Genomic DNA, 17,682 nt, shown 5'->3' on the forward strand with positions numbered 1-17,682 from the left:
CCGTTTTGTACATCACATTTGGCTACCGAAACGAACCGAAAATTCAGTCACCAACAACGTCAAACTTTTTCCGAATTAACTCCATAATATCGGCGAAACATGGCAAACGTTGTTTGGAATCAATCCTCAAGGTGTTTTTTCACATATCTCTTCATTGATATATCGTTCGTGGAAGCCTGCTTTCTTCTCTGAATTCCATGGAAAAATACTTGCAGCTGAGGTTTGCGCACCAATTTCGGCGCAGGACACCGGGCGGACACCTGGTAAATGTGGTCTCTTATGGTCAATCTTCCAATGATATGCCTACAAATACGTCACAATGCTGCAGACACCTTGGGGAAACGACAGAAAGGGCAGACTCATTCCTCTCGCATTCACAGCCATATAAGGAGACAATGGAAAACGGAGCCTCAAAAATCCTGCTCATTTCCTGGATGCCGTTTCATCTTGGTTTTGCCTGTAGCTCACGTTCTAGGGCACGCACAGAAAATATCTTTGCAGTTCTGGAAACGTCAGAGTGTTTTCTTTCCAAAGCTACCAATTATATGCATAGTCGAGCATCTTTTTGTGACAAGATATTGCGCTTAAAACGGGCATGTCTTTTTATCCAAAAATGATATAGCGCCCCTAGTGTTTCAAGAGGTTAACATGAAGGTCAGTCCAGGAAAATTTCAAGAACTTTGAATGTTTCTTCAAATGCAGTCTCATAAACCATCAATCGCTATGATGAAACTGGCTCTCATAAGGACCGCCACAGGAAAGGAAGAAGGAGAGTGATGGAGTGCTGCATCAGATGACCTGGCCTCCACAATCACCCGATCTTAACCCAATGGAGAGGGTTTGGGATTAGTTGGACCGCAGAGTGAAGTTGGACCGAAAAGCAGCCAACAAGTGCTCAGAATATATGGGAACTTCAAGACAGTTGGAAAAGCATTCCAGGTGAAGCTGGTTGATAGAATGCCAAGATTCGGCAAATGTTGTCTACTTTGAAGAATATAAAATGTATTTTGATTTGTATAACACTTTTTTGGTTACTACATATTTGTTCTTTCATAGTTCTGATGTTTCCACTATTATTCTACAATGTAGAAAATAGTACAAATAAAGAAAAACCTTTTGAGTAGGTGTGTCCAAACTTTTGACTGGTACTGTATATTAACCTTTATTTAAGCAGGCAGGGAGTCCCCATTGAGCCCAGGGTCTATTTTCACAAAGTATCCCATCTTATGCAATTTCAAATACAAAACCAGTCAAATACAGCACAACACAAATATTCTGTAATCCATGGCTTCTGGTTGGGGTATGTACGTACAGTCACTGTGGGGACGACGTCCTCAATGCACTCATTGATAAAGCCAGTGACTGATGTGGTGTACTCCTCAATGCCATCGGAAGAATCCCGGAACACGTTCCAGTCTGTGCTAGCAAAACAGTCCTGTAGTTTAGCATCTTTTTTATAGACCGAGTCACTGGTGCTTCCTGCTTTAATTTTAGCTTGTAAGCAGGAATCGGGAGGATAGAGTTGTGGTCGGATTTACCAAATGGAGGGCGAGGGAGAGCTTTGTACGTTTCTCTGTGTGTGGAGTACAGGTGATCTAGATTTGATTTTTTTCCTCTGGTTGCACATTAACATGTTGATGGAAATTTGGTAGAACTGATTTAAGTTTCTCTGCATTAAAGTCTCTGGCCACTAGGAGCACCGCCTCTGGGGGAGTGGTTTCCTGTTTTCTTATTTCCTTATACAGTTGACTGAGTGCGGTCTTAGTGCCAACATCTGTATGTGGTGGTAAGATTAACAGCCACGAAAGTATAGCTGAAAACTCTCTCGACAAGTAGTGTGGCCTACTTCAGGCGAGCCAAATTTTGAGACTTCCTTAGATTTCGTGCACCAGCTGTTGTTTACAAATGTGCACAGACCCCCCCCCCCCCCTCGTCTTGTGCTATTCTATCTTGCCGGTGCAGCGTATATCCCTCTAGCTGAATATCCATGTCGTCATTCAGCCCCGATTCCGTGAAACATAGGATATTACAGTTTTTGATGTCCCATTGGTAGGATATTCGTGATCGTACCTCGTCTAATTTATTGTACAATGATTGCACGTTGGCGAGTAGTATTGATGTTAACTGCAGCTTTCACATTGGCCTTCTTCGGGTCCTGACCAGGCATCCGGCTCTTTGTCCTCGGTACCTGCGTTGCTTCCTCTTGCAAATAACGGTGATGTTGGCCCTGTGGGGTGTTTGGAGAATGCCTTGTGCGTCCTCCTTGTTGTAGAAACAATCTTTGTCTTATCCGAAGTGAGTGATCGCTGTCCTGATATCCAAAAGCTCTTTTTTTTGCCATAAGATACAGTTGCAGAAATATTATGTACAAAATAAGTTACAAATAACGCGAAAAAACCCACATAATAGCACAATTGGTTGGGCGCCCGTAAAACTGCTGCCATTTTTTCCGCCGCCATTTTGGAGCTCCCCAGGGGTGCGGGCTCAGTTCCCTCCTGTACTCCTTGTTCACCCACGACTGCATGGCCAAGCACGACTCCAACACCATCATTAAGTTTGCAGATGACACAACTGTGGTAGGCCTGATCACAGACAGCCTTTAGGGAAGAGGTCAGAGACCTGGCCGGGTGGTGCCAGAATAACAACCTATCCCTCAATGTAACCAAGACTAAGGAGATGATTGTGGACTACAGGAAAAGGAGGACCAAGCACGTCCCCATTCTCATCGATGGGGCTGTAGTGGAGCAGGTTGAGAGCTTCAAGTTCCTTGGTGTCCACATCAACAACAAATTAGAATGGTCCAAACACACCAAGACAGCTGTGAAGAGGGCACGACAAAAGCCTATTCCCCCTCAGGAAACTATAAACATATTTGGCATGGGTCCTGAGATCCTCAAAGGTTCTACAGCTGCAACATCGAGAGCATCCTGACTGGTTGCATCACTGCCCGGTACGGCAATTGCTCAGCAAGGCACAACAGAGGGTAGTGCGTACGGCCCAGTACATCACTGGGGCTAAGCTGCCTGCCATCCAGGACCTCTACACCAGGCGGTGTCAGAGGAAGGCCCTAAATTGTCAAAGACCCCAGCCACCCCAGCTATAGACTGTTCTCTCTACTACCGCATAGCAAGCTGTACCGGAGTGACAAGTCTAGGACAAAAAGGCTTCTCAACAGTTTTTACCCCCAAGACTCCTGAACAGGTAATCAAATGGCTACCCGGACTATTTGCATTGTGTGCCCCCTCCCAGCCCCTCTTTTTACACTGCTGCTACTCTCTGTTTATCATATATGCATAGTCACATTAACTATACATTCATGTACATACTACCTCCATTGGGCCGACCAACCAGTGCTCCCGCACATTGGCTAAACTGGCTATCTGCATTGTGTCCCACCACCCGCCAACACCTCTTTTATGCTAATGTTACTCTCTGTTCATCATATATGCATAGTCACTTTAACCATATCTACATGTACATACTACCTCAATCAGCCTGACTAAGCGGTGTTTTTGTGGAATTTGTTTCCTTAATGAATTTACATACAGATGTATGTAGCCTCACTATTGTATATAGCCTGTCTTTACTTACCTATTGTTCACCAAATACCTTTTTTGCACTGTTGGTTAGAGCCTGTAAGTAAGCATTTCACTGTAAAGTCTACACCTGTTGTTTTTGGCGCTCGTGACAAATACGCTTTTATTTGAACAATTACATTCCTCAGTAAGAAAGTCCCCAATCAATATTTTAAATTCTCCCAGCGGCACAGTAGAAACTGTTCTTGTGGTGTCAGGTCACAGTTATTGTGTGTTCTTACTTACAACAGTTAATAGTTATATTTATTTTAGTGTTATTTGCTCCACCAGGTCAAAACCATTGATACAACTCGTAGTATTTTCCATTTTCTTTGTGTGTGAAAAGAAATAGCCTGAAAGACACCAATCACTCATGTGAGACCATTACATGCGGGAAATCATGGTGAAATATCCACTGTATGCAGTGTCAGTGTAATATTGCTCCCAAGAGTCTGACCCTTTCATCCCTACTAACAATGCACTCCTGATGATGTCAAGACTCTCTAAGACACAGACAGCCACACCAAACGTGTAGTTTGAGACCTCGCGATGAAGCTCTCACATCAATACGGAGAGCTTTGGTGCACACAACAAATTCTCTTTTCTTTTGTAAAAAGGTCCTTTTTTTTGAAGAGCACTGACAAATAACGTGGAGAGAAAGATGATAACTATGAGGGGGGGCGGCAGAGCTTTTGCCCAAGCTACTTCAGTTGCATTGAAGAGGACTTAGTGCCGATGGATGGTGCACTACAGAATGTCATGGATATAATTCAAGCTGCCAGCTTAATCAGGATGTTACCAGGAAACAACCTGCAAAAAGGAAGGAGCAATTGTTTGCTGACCTCTAACCCCAGAGCCCATTATAGATTGTCATAAATTATTTTTGCCCCTTTTATGTTGGGTGGCTCAGGATTTCTGCTGGGGTTTTTGGGGAATTCAATGAGGGACACCCAGAGCTTAATGCTCACGAAAGAAATGGATTCCCAAAATCCACATGCATTAGGCACCCTTTTCTCATAACCTCACATGGACAGATTAAAGTGCAAATCTCCCACCAAAATAAATAATCTTTGGGTAATTTCTTGTTGGCACTCGGAGGTTGGGCTATGTTAGCTGTCCGAATTTGGTTGAAACTGGTATTTTTTTACAATAGTTTTATGAGTCCATGTGTTTTTTCCAGGCCATAAAGTAGATTTTGAGGCAGCCACCTTGTTATATTGAAATGGTGTGACTTTTATGTCAGTTATGAACTTCTGTTTATTAGTTGACATGTTAATGTTTCCAGTGCTGAGGCACTTTATTTTCCTGCCTGGCACTCTGCATAAATTGACATCGAATTGAATGGTTGAGCCCATCTCTGACATTGGTTAACATGTCAATCAATTCAAATGCTACCATAGTACCTTGATCTCTTACACACACACATTAGGACATTCCTTGAGTACCAAGTTGAAAAATCATTGAAATCCATCAGCCATTTTTGTCTCTCTGTGTTCATTTGACCTGTATGTTATTTTAGGCTGTCCATCCTGGTGTTCTTCCTTCTACTGGAGAGCATCGAACAACTATTCCACAGAAGATAAAGAAATGTGTACTGGGTCTCATTAGTTGGTGATAGCAAATGTAAAAAGTGGTCAGGTAGAAATTATAGTGGTCTTAAGTTTGACTGCAATTCTTTTCATTATCAACCAGTGTTTGTGGAGCTAGAGGAAAATGTATTATCCGGCTGCCAAGGGCTCTCACTTTTAAATTAAGTGTCATTCATTTAAGTGTCATTGCAGCACATCTTGGTTTCTAAGGGGTTTTGAAAGACACTGGATTTTCATAATAACCACACTTTGCAGCTGAATCATGGTTGTTCTGGCTTTTGGGAGTCAGGTAAATTCAACGGCTATTTGGCATTTGAAACTAAAGTGGCAATTTGTCTTGTGATGTTCCATTTTGTACACGATAAAGATCTAAAAACATGTATCAATAAGTGTTTGCCATCGAAAGCAAGAAAGGAAATAACATCTTGCCCAATTATGTCCTTTTTGCCAGTTTGATCAGAACTTCTGTCACCTAGTTGTCAGCTTGTGAGTTGTGAGTTTTAGTCCTGCCATGGCCTTTGCCATGAGTTTACTGTGTGTGGTGTGGCTCATCCCTAATGTGGAGTTTACTGAGAACAGCTGCTGTGCTCTGTACCCCTGACCTTTGGGCTGCTGGACTGAGCTCCGGGTTCCATGGCGATGGCTCACTCCGCTCTACATGTTCGGCAGCCTTTGTAACGCCAGGGAAGGCATGAATGGAGAGGACCTTGATACATGTGGAGCAGTCGTCCTTCACCAGCTTCAGAGGATGTTAAAGACCACGTCAAAGGGTTGGTTGCCTGTTACCTGAAGAGATAGCTTTAACTGGTCGACCACTGAGCCCAGGAAAATGAGGTGTGGCTTCTGTGAACTCTGCACCAGATAAGGCATTTTGATGTCACTGTTTTTGAAAATGTGATATATCATTTGATGCATTCTTTTCATTCGTAAATGGAGTTGTGTGGTAGGTGAGGCAGTTAAAATGATCTTCATTGTCATGCTGGTTAGCACAGTAATCTTATGGCCTTTTGAAATGAAGCCATGTACAGGATTTCTTTCTTTGCGTCCTTGATATTTTTTTCTAGAGAAAATGATGATTGATATTAATTTGTATAATTACTTAATCATTATTCAATATGGCAAAAATGTGCAATAAGATCACATGTTGAAAAAGTTTAAATCGTTCTTGCTGTTTCAGGGTCCCTCAGTGATATATTTTCTAAATCTTGCAACTAGCCTGAGTGAGTCAAGATGGGGATATTTTGAACTCTCTGTTCCTGTAATAACTGTGAGCTATAATTGAGTCATTCAGACCAGAGATATCAGTGCTCTACAAGTGACCGAGGTCAATAGACCAATCTTCCCGTCGAATAGAAAAGTGAACTGATTCAAAGAGGAATTCCACTTTTCAGACAGAGCAGATTAGTTCCTGTGTGTTTTTCTTGACAGTTAGAGTGGAGTTTAGATGTCGGGGGTGAGAACACATTTAGAACAGGTTGAGATTGGATCGAATGGCTGTGAACTGGCCTCCAACCTCCACAAATGTAAAAGTAATTTGTGTAACCTCCAGCAGTAGCCTAACTGTGTGTGTGAATGTGATGAGCAAATTAAACTCTATCTGTGACTTTGGTTTCTTTTGATAATCAGGAGCGCCACATTGAACCATAGCTCCAAGCTCTGCTATGCTCTGCTAAATAAAGTATCCTGATGTGTTTTATACCCTACAGTGATCACTTGACTTTTTCTCCGTATGTAGCCAACTTCTGTTTCATTAGGTTAACTTCCATTCACAAATATCAGTTAAGTTCCAATTCTTTTCAGTATATCAAGATGTCAACTATACCACTTTTTATTTGTGTGTACCTTGTGTTTTTCTTTCCATCCACAAGGTTTTTCACCATACTTGCATGAATGAGCAAAAAACATGAAGAACATGATGGTTTATGTTTGTGAAGTGTTTACAGTATATAGATAAGACAGTATAAGTACATTATCTCAATGTAAGGAAAGATGTTTATGTTGTATCTTACTATGTTACATATCCATTGAGACAACAGGCCTGTGTTCCTCACGATGCTGTGTGTCTCCACCCCTGTCCTCCACGCTGCAGCTCCTGTCTCCCACCTGACGCTGCTCCTCTGTGGGATCACTGGTTCAAGCACACCCTTCTGCTGAAGGACCACCATGTCCTCACCACCTAGCGCCTCGTCCAGCTGTTCACTCCACTGCTACTGCCGCACAATGCCTCCTATAGCACCAAGGTATGCATCTCACAATACACTAGTACAGTTTCTTTTACATACAGTACAGACTCCAGGGGTTTGAATCCCAGTTTTTTTCCACTTCTGGCATGTTACTGTAGCAGTCTTCATGCACTGCAAGCACATAGGGCTCTAAAGTGCTACCAATTTGGTTGCATATGCTCTAAAAATGTTGTTTTGCGACCTGGAATTTTAATTTGGGAGCACCAGTGCCCTAAAGACAAAAGCGAGCGCATATTCGTTAACATCATGGTTGTACGGAAGAGTATTAGGGCCAAGTAATAAGGGAAAAAAAGGGATAAGTCTTGGTACCAGTTTAGGTTTTTTGCACGTATAGTACTTTGAAAACTTGAAATACAAGGATAAAGTTGAAACTTTGAGAATAAAGTTAAAATGAATTTTGGATAAAGTTGAAACTTTGAGGATAAAGTTACAAAAGTTACAAAACAATGAATTTTTTAGGATAAAGTCTAAATTAAATTGCAATATTCAGACAAAGTGGCAATATTTTGAGAATAAAGTAAATTTAACTGAACAAATTAAATCCAAATAGTAAATTAAATGTTTTATTTTGAAGACTTTACATTTTATTTAGAGAATGAAGTAAAAATATTGAGAATAAAGTAAACATTTTGAGAATTAGGTCGCAATTATATTTCCAGATTAAGGTAGGGAATCTGTTTAATTGCATAGCTACCTGGCTCCATGTTGATGTGCACTGTAAAAAGGCCTTAGATGACCTGGTAAAACCTATGACTTTAGTAACACGGTTTCCACCGACATAACATAATGGCTGAAGCATCTATGCAGCAATTTATTGCAATTCCATATGGTTTCGTTTTGTCATATGTGTCCATATGCCATATCGCCTTGGGACCTTTGTTCGTGTACTTCCGTCATCGTCGTACGTGCCCAAGCTTCACACCTTGAGGATCGATTGACTTGGTTGTAGATCTGTTGTATAGTGTCTTGTGTTACTACGAAACCTCCTTCTGAAAATATCCAATCGGCTGCGCAACCTCTTCAAGGGCATAATACCAATAATATGGTTACTATGTTGTAAAAGACCAAGGATTTCCTTGTTACTGAAGCCAATTCTAAAATATAGTTTTACCAGGCCATCTAACTCAGGCATTTCAACAGTGGCGTGCACAGCAACAGGGAGCCAGGGAAGGATGCATTTAACCAAATCCCCTACTTTAGTCTTGACATTCAACTGTGACTTTATTCTTCAAAATGTTTACTTCATTCTCAAAATGTTGACTTTATTCTCTAAATATTGCCACTTTATTCACAAAATGTTACAACTTTATTCTCAAAGTATTTAGAGTTTTTAAAAGTACTGTCTGTGCAACAATGGGAAAAAATCGAAGTACCACCACCCTCTATGTATTTTTCCTCTACACTTGGCGGTAAGACTCTTCTGTGTGGCTGTACCATTACAACAGTGAAAACAGCTTCGAGCCCAAACATATTACCTACGCAACTTTTTCTTTCTTCCAACGGCAGATTGGTGGTCCTTATTTTACATTCAGAAACCATGTCGCGGGCCATTCTAAAACTATTCGCGGGTCATTTGTTTACACGTTGTACAGTCATGTTACCTCTTAGCTAGCAAGCTAACAACCTGGTAACTTTACTAGTAGGCTATATCTGAACATTTTGGGGGCACAGAAAGAAAGGAAAAGGGATAGCAATGAATGAATGACTGATCTCATGCATGTCATCAGTCACAAACATAGGAAAATAGTGTTTCTATACAATGTAGAAACCTAATATTCAATAACATCTATTTGTATGAACATTTTAGCTTTTTATAATAAACAGATTAATTTACAGGGTTACATATTTGTTTCAATGGCACAACATGTGTTTCAGAAGTAGCTAAAACATACAGTTTTGGTCCAACATACACTACCGTTCAAAAGTTTGGGGTCACTTAGAAATGTCCTTGAAGGAAAAGGTGTACAGAGGCCCATTATCAGCAACCATCACTCCTGTGTTCCAATGGCACGTTGTGTTAGCTAATCCAAGTTTATCATTTTAAAAGGCTAATTGTCCATTAGAAACACTTTTGCAATTATGTTAGCATAGCTGAAAACTGTTGTCCTGATTAGAAGAAATAAAACTGGCCTTCTTTAGACTAGTTGAGTATCTGGAGCATCAGCATTTGTGAGATCGATTACATGCTCTAAATGGCCAGAAACAAAGAACTATCTACTGAAACTCGTCACTCTATTCTTGTTCTGAGCAATGAAGGCTATTCCATGTGAGAAATTGCCAAGAAACTGAAGATCTGGTGCAATGCTGTGTACTACTCCCTTCACAGAACAGCGCAAACTGACTCTAACCAGAATAGAAAGAGGAGTGGGAGGCCCGGTGCACAACTGAGCATGAGGACAAGTACATTAGAGTGTCTAGTTTGAGAAACCGATGCCTCACAAGTCCTCAACTGGCAGCTTCATTAAATCATACTTGCAAAACACCCGTCTCAACGTCTACAGTGGAGAGGCGAATCCGGGATGCTGGACGTATAGGCAGAGTTGCAAAGGAAAAGCCATATCTCAGACTGGCCAATAAAAATTAAGATGGGCAAAAGAACACAGACAGAGGAACTCTGCCTAGAAGACCAGCATCCCGCCTCTTCACTGTTGATGTTGAGACTGGTGTTTTGCGGGTACTATTTAACAAAGTTCTTTGTTTCTGGCCATTTTGAGCCTGTAATCAAACCCACAAATGCTGATGCTCCAGATACTCAACTAGTCTAAAGAAGGCCAGTATTATTGCTTCTTTAATCAGAACAACAGTTTTCAGTTGTGCTAACATAATTGAAAAAGGGTTTTCTAATGATCAGTTAGCCTTTAGCTAACACAACGTGTCATTGGAACACAAGAGTGATGGTTGCTGATAATGGGCCTCTGTACGCCTATGTAGATATTCCATAAAAAATCTGCCGTTTCCAATAGTCATTTACAACATTAACAATGTCTACACTGTATTTCTAATCAAATTGATGTTATTTTAATGGACAAAAAGTTTGCTTTTCTTTCAAAAACAAGGACATTTCTAAGTGACCCCAAACTTTTGAACAGTAGTGTGTATGTGTGATATATAGGCCATATCTCAATCGATAAAAGTAAAGAATTCTGGTACTCCTACATTTTATATGTTAGGACACCACTGCCACCAATGAAAAGGTTCATTTAGAGCCCTGCAAGCACGTCATGCATTACAAGGATATCTTAAAACATTTTTACCGACACCTACAGTGTTAAACCTCAGACAACACGATATCAGGGGCTTTCGTATGTTAGTTGTCTTTCAAAGATAGCAGCCATTGTATGGACAATCGGTGTTAAGAAGGCGATAGCACTTTGGGCCTCTTTGTCTCTGTGGGTGTGAAACATAGTGATTCTCATTCATCAGATTGCTACACAGGGTGACCTTGACCGAAGGGAAACTCTGACCCGTGCACTAATCGCAAATAACAGTCTCTGCCCAGTCTCCTTTCATCCTGTGGCTTATTCTCCTGAAAACACAGGCCTTTAATTTGTTATTAGCTGAACTATTGCTGAGGCCTAGGCCCACGTGAATGAGGCAGGCATTAGACCTTCTTCACAACCGAGGCGGGAGTCTTTGAAAGTCTCTACTCATTGACCTTGCACCAGAGTATGCCTAATTAAACGGCCGATGAAATTACAGTGACTATTCACCAGGCCCACAGAGGCTGAAATCTTGAGATAAGAGCATCTCATCTTCCTTCCTGAATCGTCTCTGTTACTTTCTTTGTTTGTGTGCTTAGGGTTTTCATTTAACTGAGACACATGTAACTGTATCACAAACCAAATCAATGTGTAGGTCTATACAGATTAATCTCTTAACATTTGATGGAGTGGGAAATATCTGTTCTTCCCAACAAAGGATAAGTTTATTTCTTGTAATATAATCAGTTTTGGAAAAAAACAACTATCTTATTTGTATTCAATTTCCTGACGCAAGGCAGAGAGAGGCTGTAGAGGCTCTTGAAAATATGAACTGACAAAAAGAAGGGAGGTGCCGCCATCCTGATCATCATGTCCAAGTGCACCAGGAAGAGCTTGAGTGTGTCTCTCTTTCTCTCTCTCTCTCTCTCTCGCTCTCTCGCTCTCACTCTCAGGGATTTATTGGCATGGGAAACATGTTTACATTGCCAAAGCAAGGGAAATATATAATAAACAAAAGTGAAATAAAAAATGAACAGTAAACATTAGACTTACAAAAGTTCCAAAATAATAAAGACATTTCAAATGTCATATTATGTATTGTGTGTGTGTGTGTGTGTGTGTGTGTGTGTGTGTGTATATGCACAGTGTGGTAATGATGTGCAAATAGTCTCGCTCTCTCTCTTTCTCTCCCTATCTCTCACAAACACACACAGCAGCTTATTCTCCTTCACTCTCATACACGAGAGCAAACTGAATTTCTATTCACGTCTTGCCACACAGCCTTCACCACTCTGTAACAAACGGGAGCATGCAGCTCGCATGCACACTCAAAGAGGCCCTTTGAGTATTCAAGGACCAACAGTTGCATTCATTGATATTTCAAATGCAGTGGTTTGGGTTTGTGAGAGCTCTCTCTGCTCCGTGGTACATTTGACTATATTTAAAAAGAGAAATATCTGGAATAGGGATCAGGACATTTTTGATTGTCAGTGTTGAAGAGGAGATCAGATTGGAGTTGGTGTTTGTTCCCCTCTCAGGATATGAAAGCCTGTACACACTGTCAGTCTCCCAATGACCTGCCTATAACTACTAATATTGTACATGTACTTAAAGTTTGTCTGTGTCTAAAATCCTCCTGATCATCCCCTTCATATTAGTGCTCATTAAAAGTTGTGAACAGCCATCTGAGCTGAGAGGCAGCCTTTGAAGACAAGAGAGGGCCTATCTCTCAGATGATGATGGCTGGTTTGATATGGTGAAAGGAATCTGTATGTCATCACACAGTATCCTCGTCTCCCAGGAGATAAGTGGAGAGGAAGGAAGAGAGCAGTTTGTCTCTATCCTCTCTGCCAAGTGGAGATATCTTAACGTATTTTACATTTAATGTGAGGATGATTGCATTCTTTAGGCGTTTGTCTAATCTCATGGGAGAGGGAGAGAGATGTGCAGTGCTCGGTCAGGATGTGTGCAGTGCTCTGTACCACAGCCAGGCCTGGTAGATTACTTGTTTAATTGGTAGTAGTTCAATTTGACTCTCCCTTCACAATGTGGAAGCAGTTATAATGTGGTTTTAATTTGCCATGGTTGCAGGCCAAAGTGCTGCTGAGGACACTTCTGTCCCGGTCCAGTGAGGAGTGCCCCTCGGTGGAGGTGGCGAGTGAGTCGTCATCCTGTGGCCTTCCCTCATTCCCCTATGACAGTGCTGTGGAGGTCCGACCAGTCAGACCTGCTCAGGAGCACAGCGCTGCAGGAATGCAAGGTCATTATTGCTCTCTCACCATGTCTGGCTGGCCACTTGGTACAGTAGCTAATGTGCTAGTCCAAGTAGTAATGCATCACTCTCCAGGTTATGATGGTGAACTGTGTAACCAGTCAAGACTAAAACTAATGAGGGAAGTTGAGCATATGACCCTGTCCAATGATGCCTGTGTTTTTAGTCTAGAACTATTTCAATCAGAAGCAATTTGCAGATATTGCAAGTTTAGTTTTCACAACATCACAAACAGAAAAAAGTCAGAATGGTGCCATTTCTGTTAAGTATGAGCAATCGCTATACTGAAATGAAACTTCCCTCATATGACAAAGAATCACAACACTTTTAACGTAGGCCTCTTTCTGAATCCCTGGCAGCCCGTCTTCATAGGGCCCTCTTTTCAGACAAAGGGAAACCCAGAGTCCCAGCCTCCCCCTGTCTCTGAGCTCTGTGTGGGGCTCCCTTTCTTACAGGACTACAAAGTGGTGAAGAGGACAGCCAGGACGTGAGCCCTGTGGAAAGTATTCCTATTGGAGGTAAAAAGGCAGTGCTGAGCCCTGCATTCAGAGTTCTTGTGTAGCGTTGGTTTTCCTCTCACAGCCGCTGATAATGGGCTCTTTTAAATGGATGGCTGTGGCAGGATGATCAAGGTCAATCTGGGGTCAAAGTCCCACCTGTAGAGCTGTGCAATTCCTCTAATTATCTTGGAGAAACAGTGCATGTTTTCAGCTGGCCAGAGTAGAGGCGTGGCCAAATTGATAATTCACACCCATATAATGCAGCGGTTTCATTGTCAGGACACCGGGGTGTAGCTAGAGATTGGCCATTGGTTCTCATTATCTTCTAAACAATGCTATGCAGCAGCATACTTGAAAAGGAGAGATGTGAAGGCATGCTGAAAGCGGCCTGGGTTCCAGTTCACACCAGAATCCCAGAAACACTTGGCTTGCATAGATTTCATACTGAGCATTTCATCTGTGAGCATCTCCAAGGGCGCAAGCCCACAGAACCAGTCCAGTTTCAAATCATAACTAATCAAAAGCAAAATATTTTTTGAAAAGAGACATTTGCAGTCCAGTTTCATGGCTGGAGCCACTGCTGTGCAACAGTGCAATCTGTTACCACACACTGTCAGCACAAACGGAAGGTAATGAGTTAAGAATGTGTGGCTGTATATGCTTAAAGTGACATGCATTTATTATTTCTACAAACAAAACAACTACAATGGACAGATACTTAGATATACAGTGCCTTCGGAAAGTATTCAGACCCCTCGACTTTTTCCACACTTTGTTACGTTACAGCCTTATTCTAGAATGGATTAAATAAATAAAAAATACTCATCAATCTACACGCAATACCCCATAATGACAAAGCGAAACAGGTTTTTAGATTTTTTTTTGCAAATGTATTAAAAATAAACTGAAATGCCTTATTTACATAAGTATTCAGACCCTTTTGCTATGAGACTCGAAATTGAGCTCAGGTGCCTCCTGTTTCCATTGATCATCCTTGAAATGTTTCTACAACTTGATTGGAGTCCACCTGTGGTAAATTCAATTGATTGGACATGATTTGGAAAGGCACACACCTGTCTATATAAGGTCCCACCGTTGACAGTGCATGTCAGAGCAAAAACCAAGCCTTGAGGTCAAAGGAATTGTCCGGAGAGCACAGATCTGCGGAGGCACAGATCTGGGAAGGGTACCAAAAAATGTCTGCAGCATTGAAGGTCCCCAAGAACATAGTGACCTCCATCATTCTTAAATGGAAGAAGTTTGGAACCACCAAGACTCTTCCTAGAGCTGGCCACCCGACCAAACTGAACAATTGAGGGAGAAGGGCCTTGGTCAGGGAGGTGTTGTCACTCTGACAGAGATTCCTCTGTGGAGAAGACAACCATCTCTGCAGCACTCCACCAATCAGGCCTTTATGGTAGAGTGGCCAGATTGAAGCCACTCAGTAAAAGGCACATGACAGCCGGCTTGGAGTTTGCCAAAAGGCATCTAAAGGACTCTGACTATGAGAAACAAGATTCTCTGGTCTGATGAAATTTAAGATTGAACTATTTGACCTTAATGCCAAGCGTCCCGTCTGGAAGAAAACTTCCCTACGGTAAGGCATGGTGGTGGCAGCATCATGCTGTGGGAATGTTTTTCTACAGCAGGGACTGGGAGACTAGTCCGGATCAAGGGAAGGATGAATGGAGCAAAGTACAGAGCGGTCCTTGATGAAAACCTGCCCCAGAGCGCTCAGGACGTAAGACTGGGGCAAAGGTTCACCTGCCAACAGGACAATGACCAAAGTACACAGCCAAGACAACACAGGAGTGGCTTTGGGACAAGTCTCTGAATGCCCGGACTTGAACTTGATCAAACATCTTTGGAGAGACCTGAAAATGGCTGTGTACCAACGCTCCCCATCCAACCTGACAGAGCTTGAGAGGATCTGCAGAGAAGAATGGGAGAAACTCCCCAAATACAGGTGTACCAAGCTTGTTGACGCAGCCTCAAGTCTTCTTGGGTCTGCTGCTACAAAGTACTGAGTAAAGTGTCTGAATAGTTATGTAAATGTGATATTTCAGTTTTTTTATTTTTAATACATTTGCAAAAATGTCAACCTGTTTTTGTTTTTTTGTCATTTTGGGATATTGTGTGTAGATTGATGTGGAGAGATAAAAACGATTTAATCCATTTTAGAATAAGGCTGTAACGTAACAAAATGAGGAAAAAGTCATAGGGTCTGAATACTTTCCGAATGCACTGTATTTGTCACATAAATGTTACATTGTTTAATCATTTCTGTAAGGCCAAACATTAATTTGTTGCCCACAGAGTCCAAAGTGTGCGATCATTAGCCAACTCTTGACATTTCTAGCCTGAAACTGGGATTAAAACGACTATATTGCTATGCTATTATGTTGATTTACCATGGTGGACAAATTTTACAACCTTTCAGCTTCTTTATTGATTTTGAAGACTGTGTAGTTGTCAAATGTGATACCTAATCCACTGTATATGGAAGTAGTTAGTGTTTTATTTAAAGAACATCACCCAATCTCTTTTGAGTAGGGGTGCCTGCCAACCTGATACAGAGATAATGTGGAGGGTGAATATGGTGTCGTGGAAACTGTTTCTCTTCTTGGCTTGCGCATGTACACTACTTACATACACAGTTTAGCCTGCCCCGCTCTGAAGACCCAAAGAGCCAGCCATCGGTGTGTGTTGTCTCATCAAACACACAGCCTCTGAAAGTTGGAAACTTGGGTCTTGAGTCAATATTTAAATGGGGCATTTTGTGTTTTTTGAACAGAGACGACAAAAGCATATCAGCTGCTTAAACAGTCTGCCACGCAGGAGAGGCAGCAGAGCTCGAGATGAGGAGGAGGATCTGGAATCGTCGTCCATACCACCCCACCCCACACTACCCCTCCACTACCCCACTGTAGCCTAATCATCGGTCAACACTGACCATATGGCTCACCGTCCCATAAGGAATTGTTACTAGGGTCGTACAGAGAATATACCCACCGTGTCTACAGATTTTTTTGAGTCAGTGAAAGGACACAGCTTTTCATCCATTTACATATACAGTACCAGTCAGAAGTTTGGACACACCTACTCATTCAAAGGTTTTTCTTTATTTTTACTATTTTCTGCACTGTAGAATAAGAGTGAAGACATCAAAACTATGAAATAACACTTGGAATCATGTAGTAACCAATAAAGTGTTAACCAAATTCAAATATTTCTTCAAAGTTGCCACCCTTTGCCTTAATGACAGCTTTGCACACACTTGGCATTCTCTCAACCAGCTTCATGAGGAATGCTTTTCCAACAGTCTTGAAGGAGTTCCCACATATGCTGAGCACTTGTTGACTGCTTTTCCTTCACTCTGCAGTCCAACTCATCCCAAACCATCTCAATTGGTTTGAAGTCAGGTGATTGTGGAGGCCAGGTCATCTGATGCAGCACTCCATCACTCTCCTTCTTGGTCAAATAGCCCTTACACAGCCTGGAGGTGTGTTTTGGGTCATTGTGCTGTTGAAAAATGTATTATAGTCCTACTAAGCGCAAACCAGATGGGGAGGCGGGTCACTGACGAATTCTGTGGTAGCCATGCTGGTTAAGTATGCCTTCAATTCTAAATAGATCACTGACAGTGTCATCAGCAAAGCACCATCACACCTCCTCCATGCTTCACGGTGGGAACCTCATATGCAGAGATAACCCGTTTACCTATTCTGCGTCTCACAAAGACACGGCGGTTGGAACCAACAATCTCAAATTTGGACTCATCAGATCAAAGGACATATTTCCCCCAGTCTAATGTCCATTGCTCATGTTTCTTGGCCCAAGCAAGTCTCGTCTTCTTGTTGGTGGCGTTTTAGTAGTGGTTTCTTTACAGCAATTTGACCATGAAAACCTGATTCACGCAGTCTCCTCTGAGCAGTTGATGTTGAGATGTCTTTGTTACTTGATCTTTGTGAAGCATTTATTTGGGCTGCAATCTGAAGGGCAGTTAACTCTAATGAACATATCCTCTGCAGCCTCTCCTTTCCTGTGGCAGTCCTCATGAGAGCCAGTTTCATCATAGCGCTTTATGGTTTTTGCGACTGTACTTGAAGAAACTTTCAAAGTTCTTGAAATCTTCCAGATTGACTGACCTTCATGTCTTAAAGTAATGATGGACTGTTGTTTCTTTTTGCTTATTTGAGCTGTTCTTGCCATGATATGGACTTGGTCTTTTACCAAATATGGCTAGCTTCTGTATACCACCCCTACCTTGTCACAACACAACTGATTGGCTCAAACGCATTTT

General features: G+C 41.8%; 1 pseudogene; it reads left to right on the plus strand.

Moving 5' to 3' along the window:
- LOC135508324 (uncharacterized) overlaps window positions 1-17,682 on the plus strand; it is a 52,717-nt pseudogene that overhangs the window by 22,178 nt on the left and 12,857 nt on the right.

This window comes from Oncorhynchus masou, chromosome 21 (genome assembly GCF_036934945.1).
Source record: "Oncorhynchus masou masou isolate Uvic2021 chromosome 21, UVic_Omas_1.1, whole genome shotgun sequence".
Lineage (NCBI taxonomy): Eukaryota > Metazoa > Chordata > Actinopteri > Salmoniformes > Salmonidae > Oncorhynchus > Oncorhynchus masou.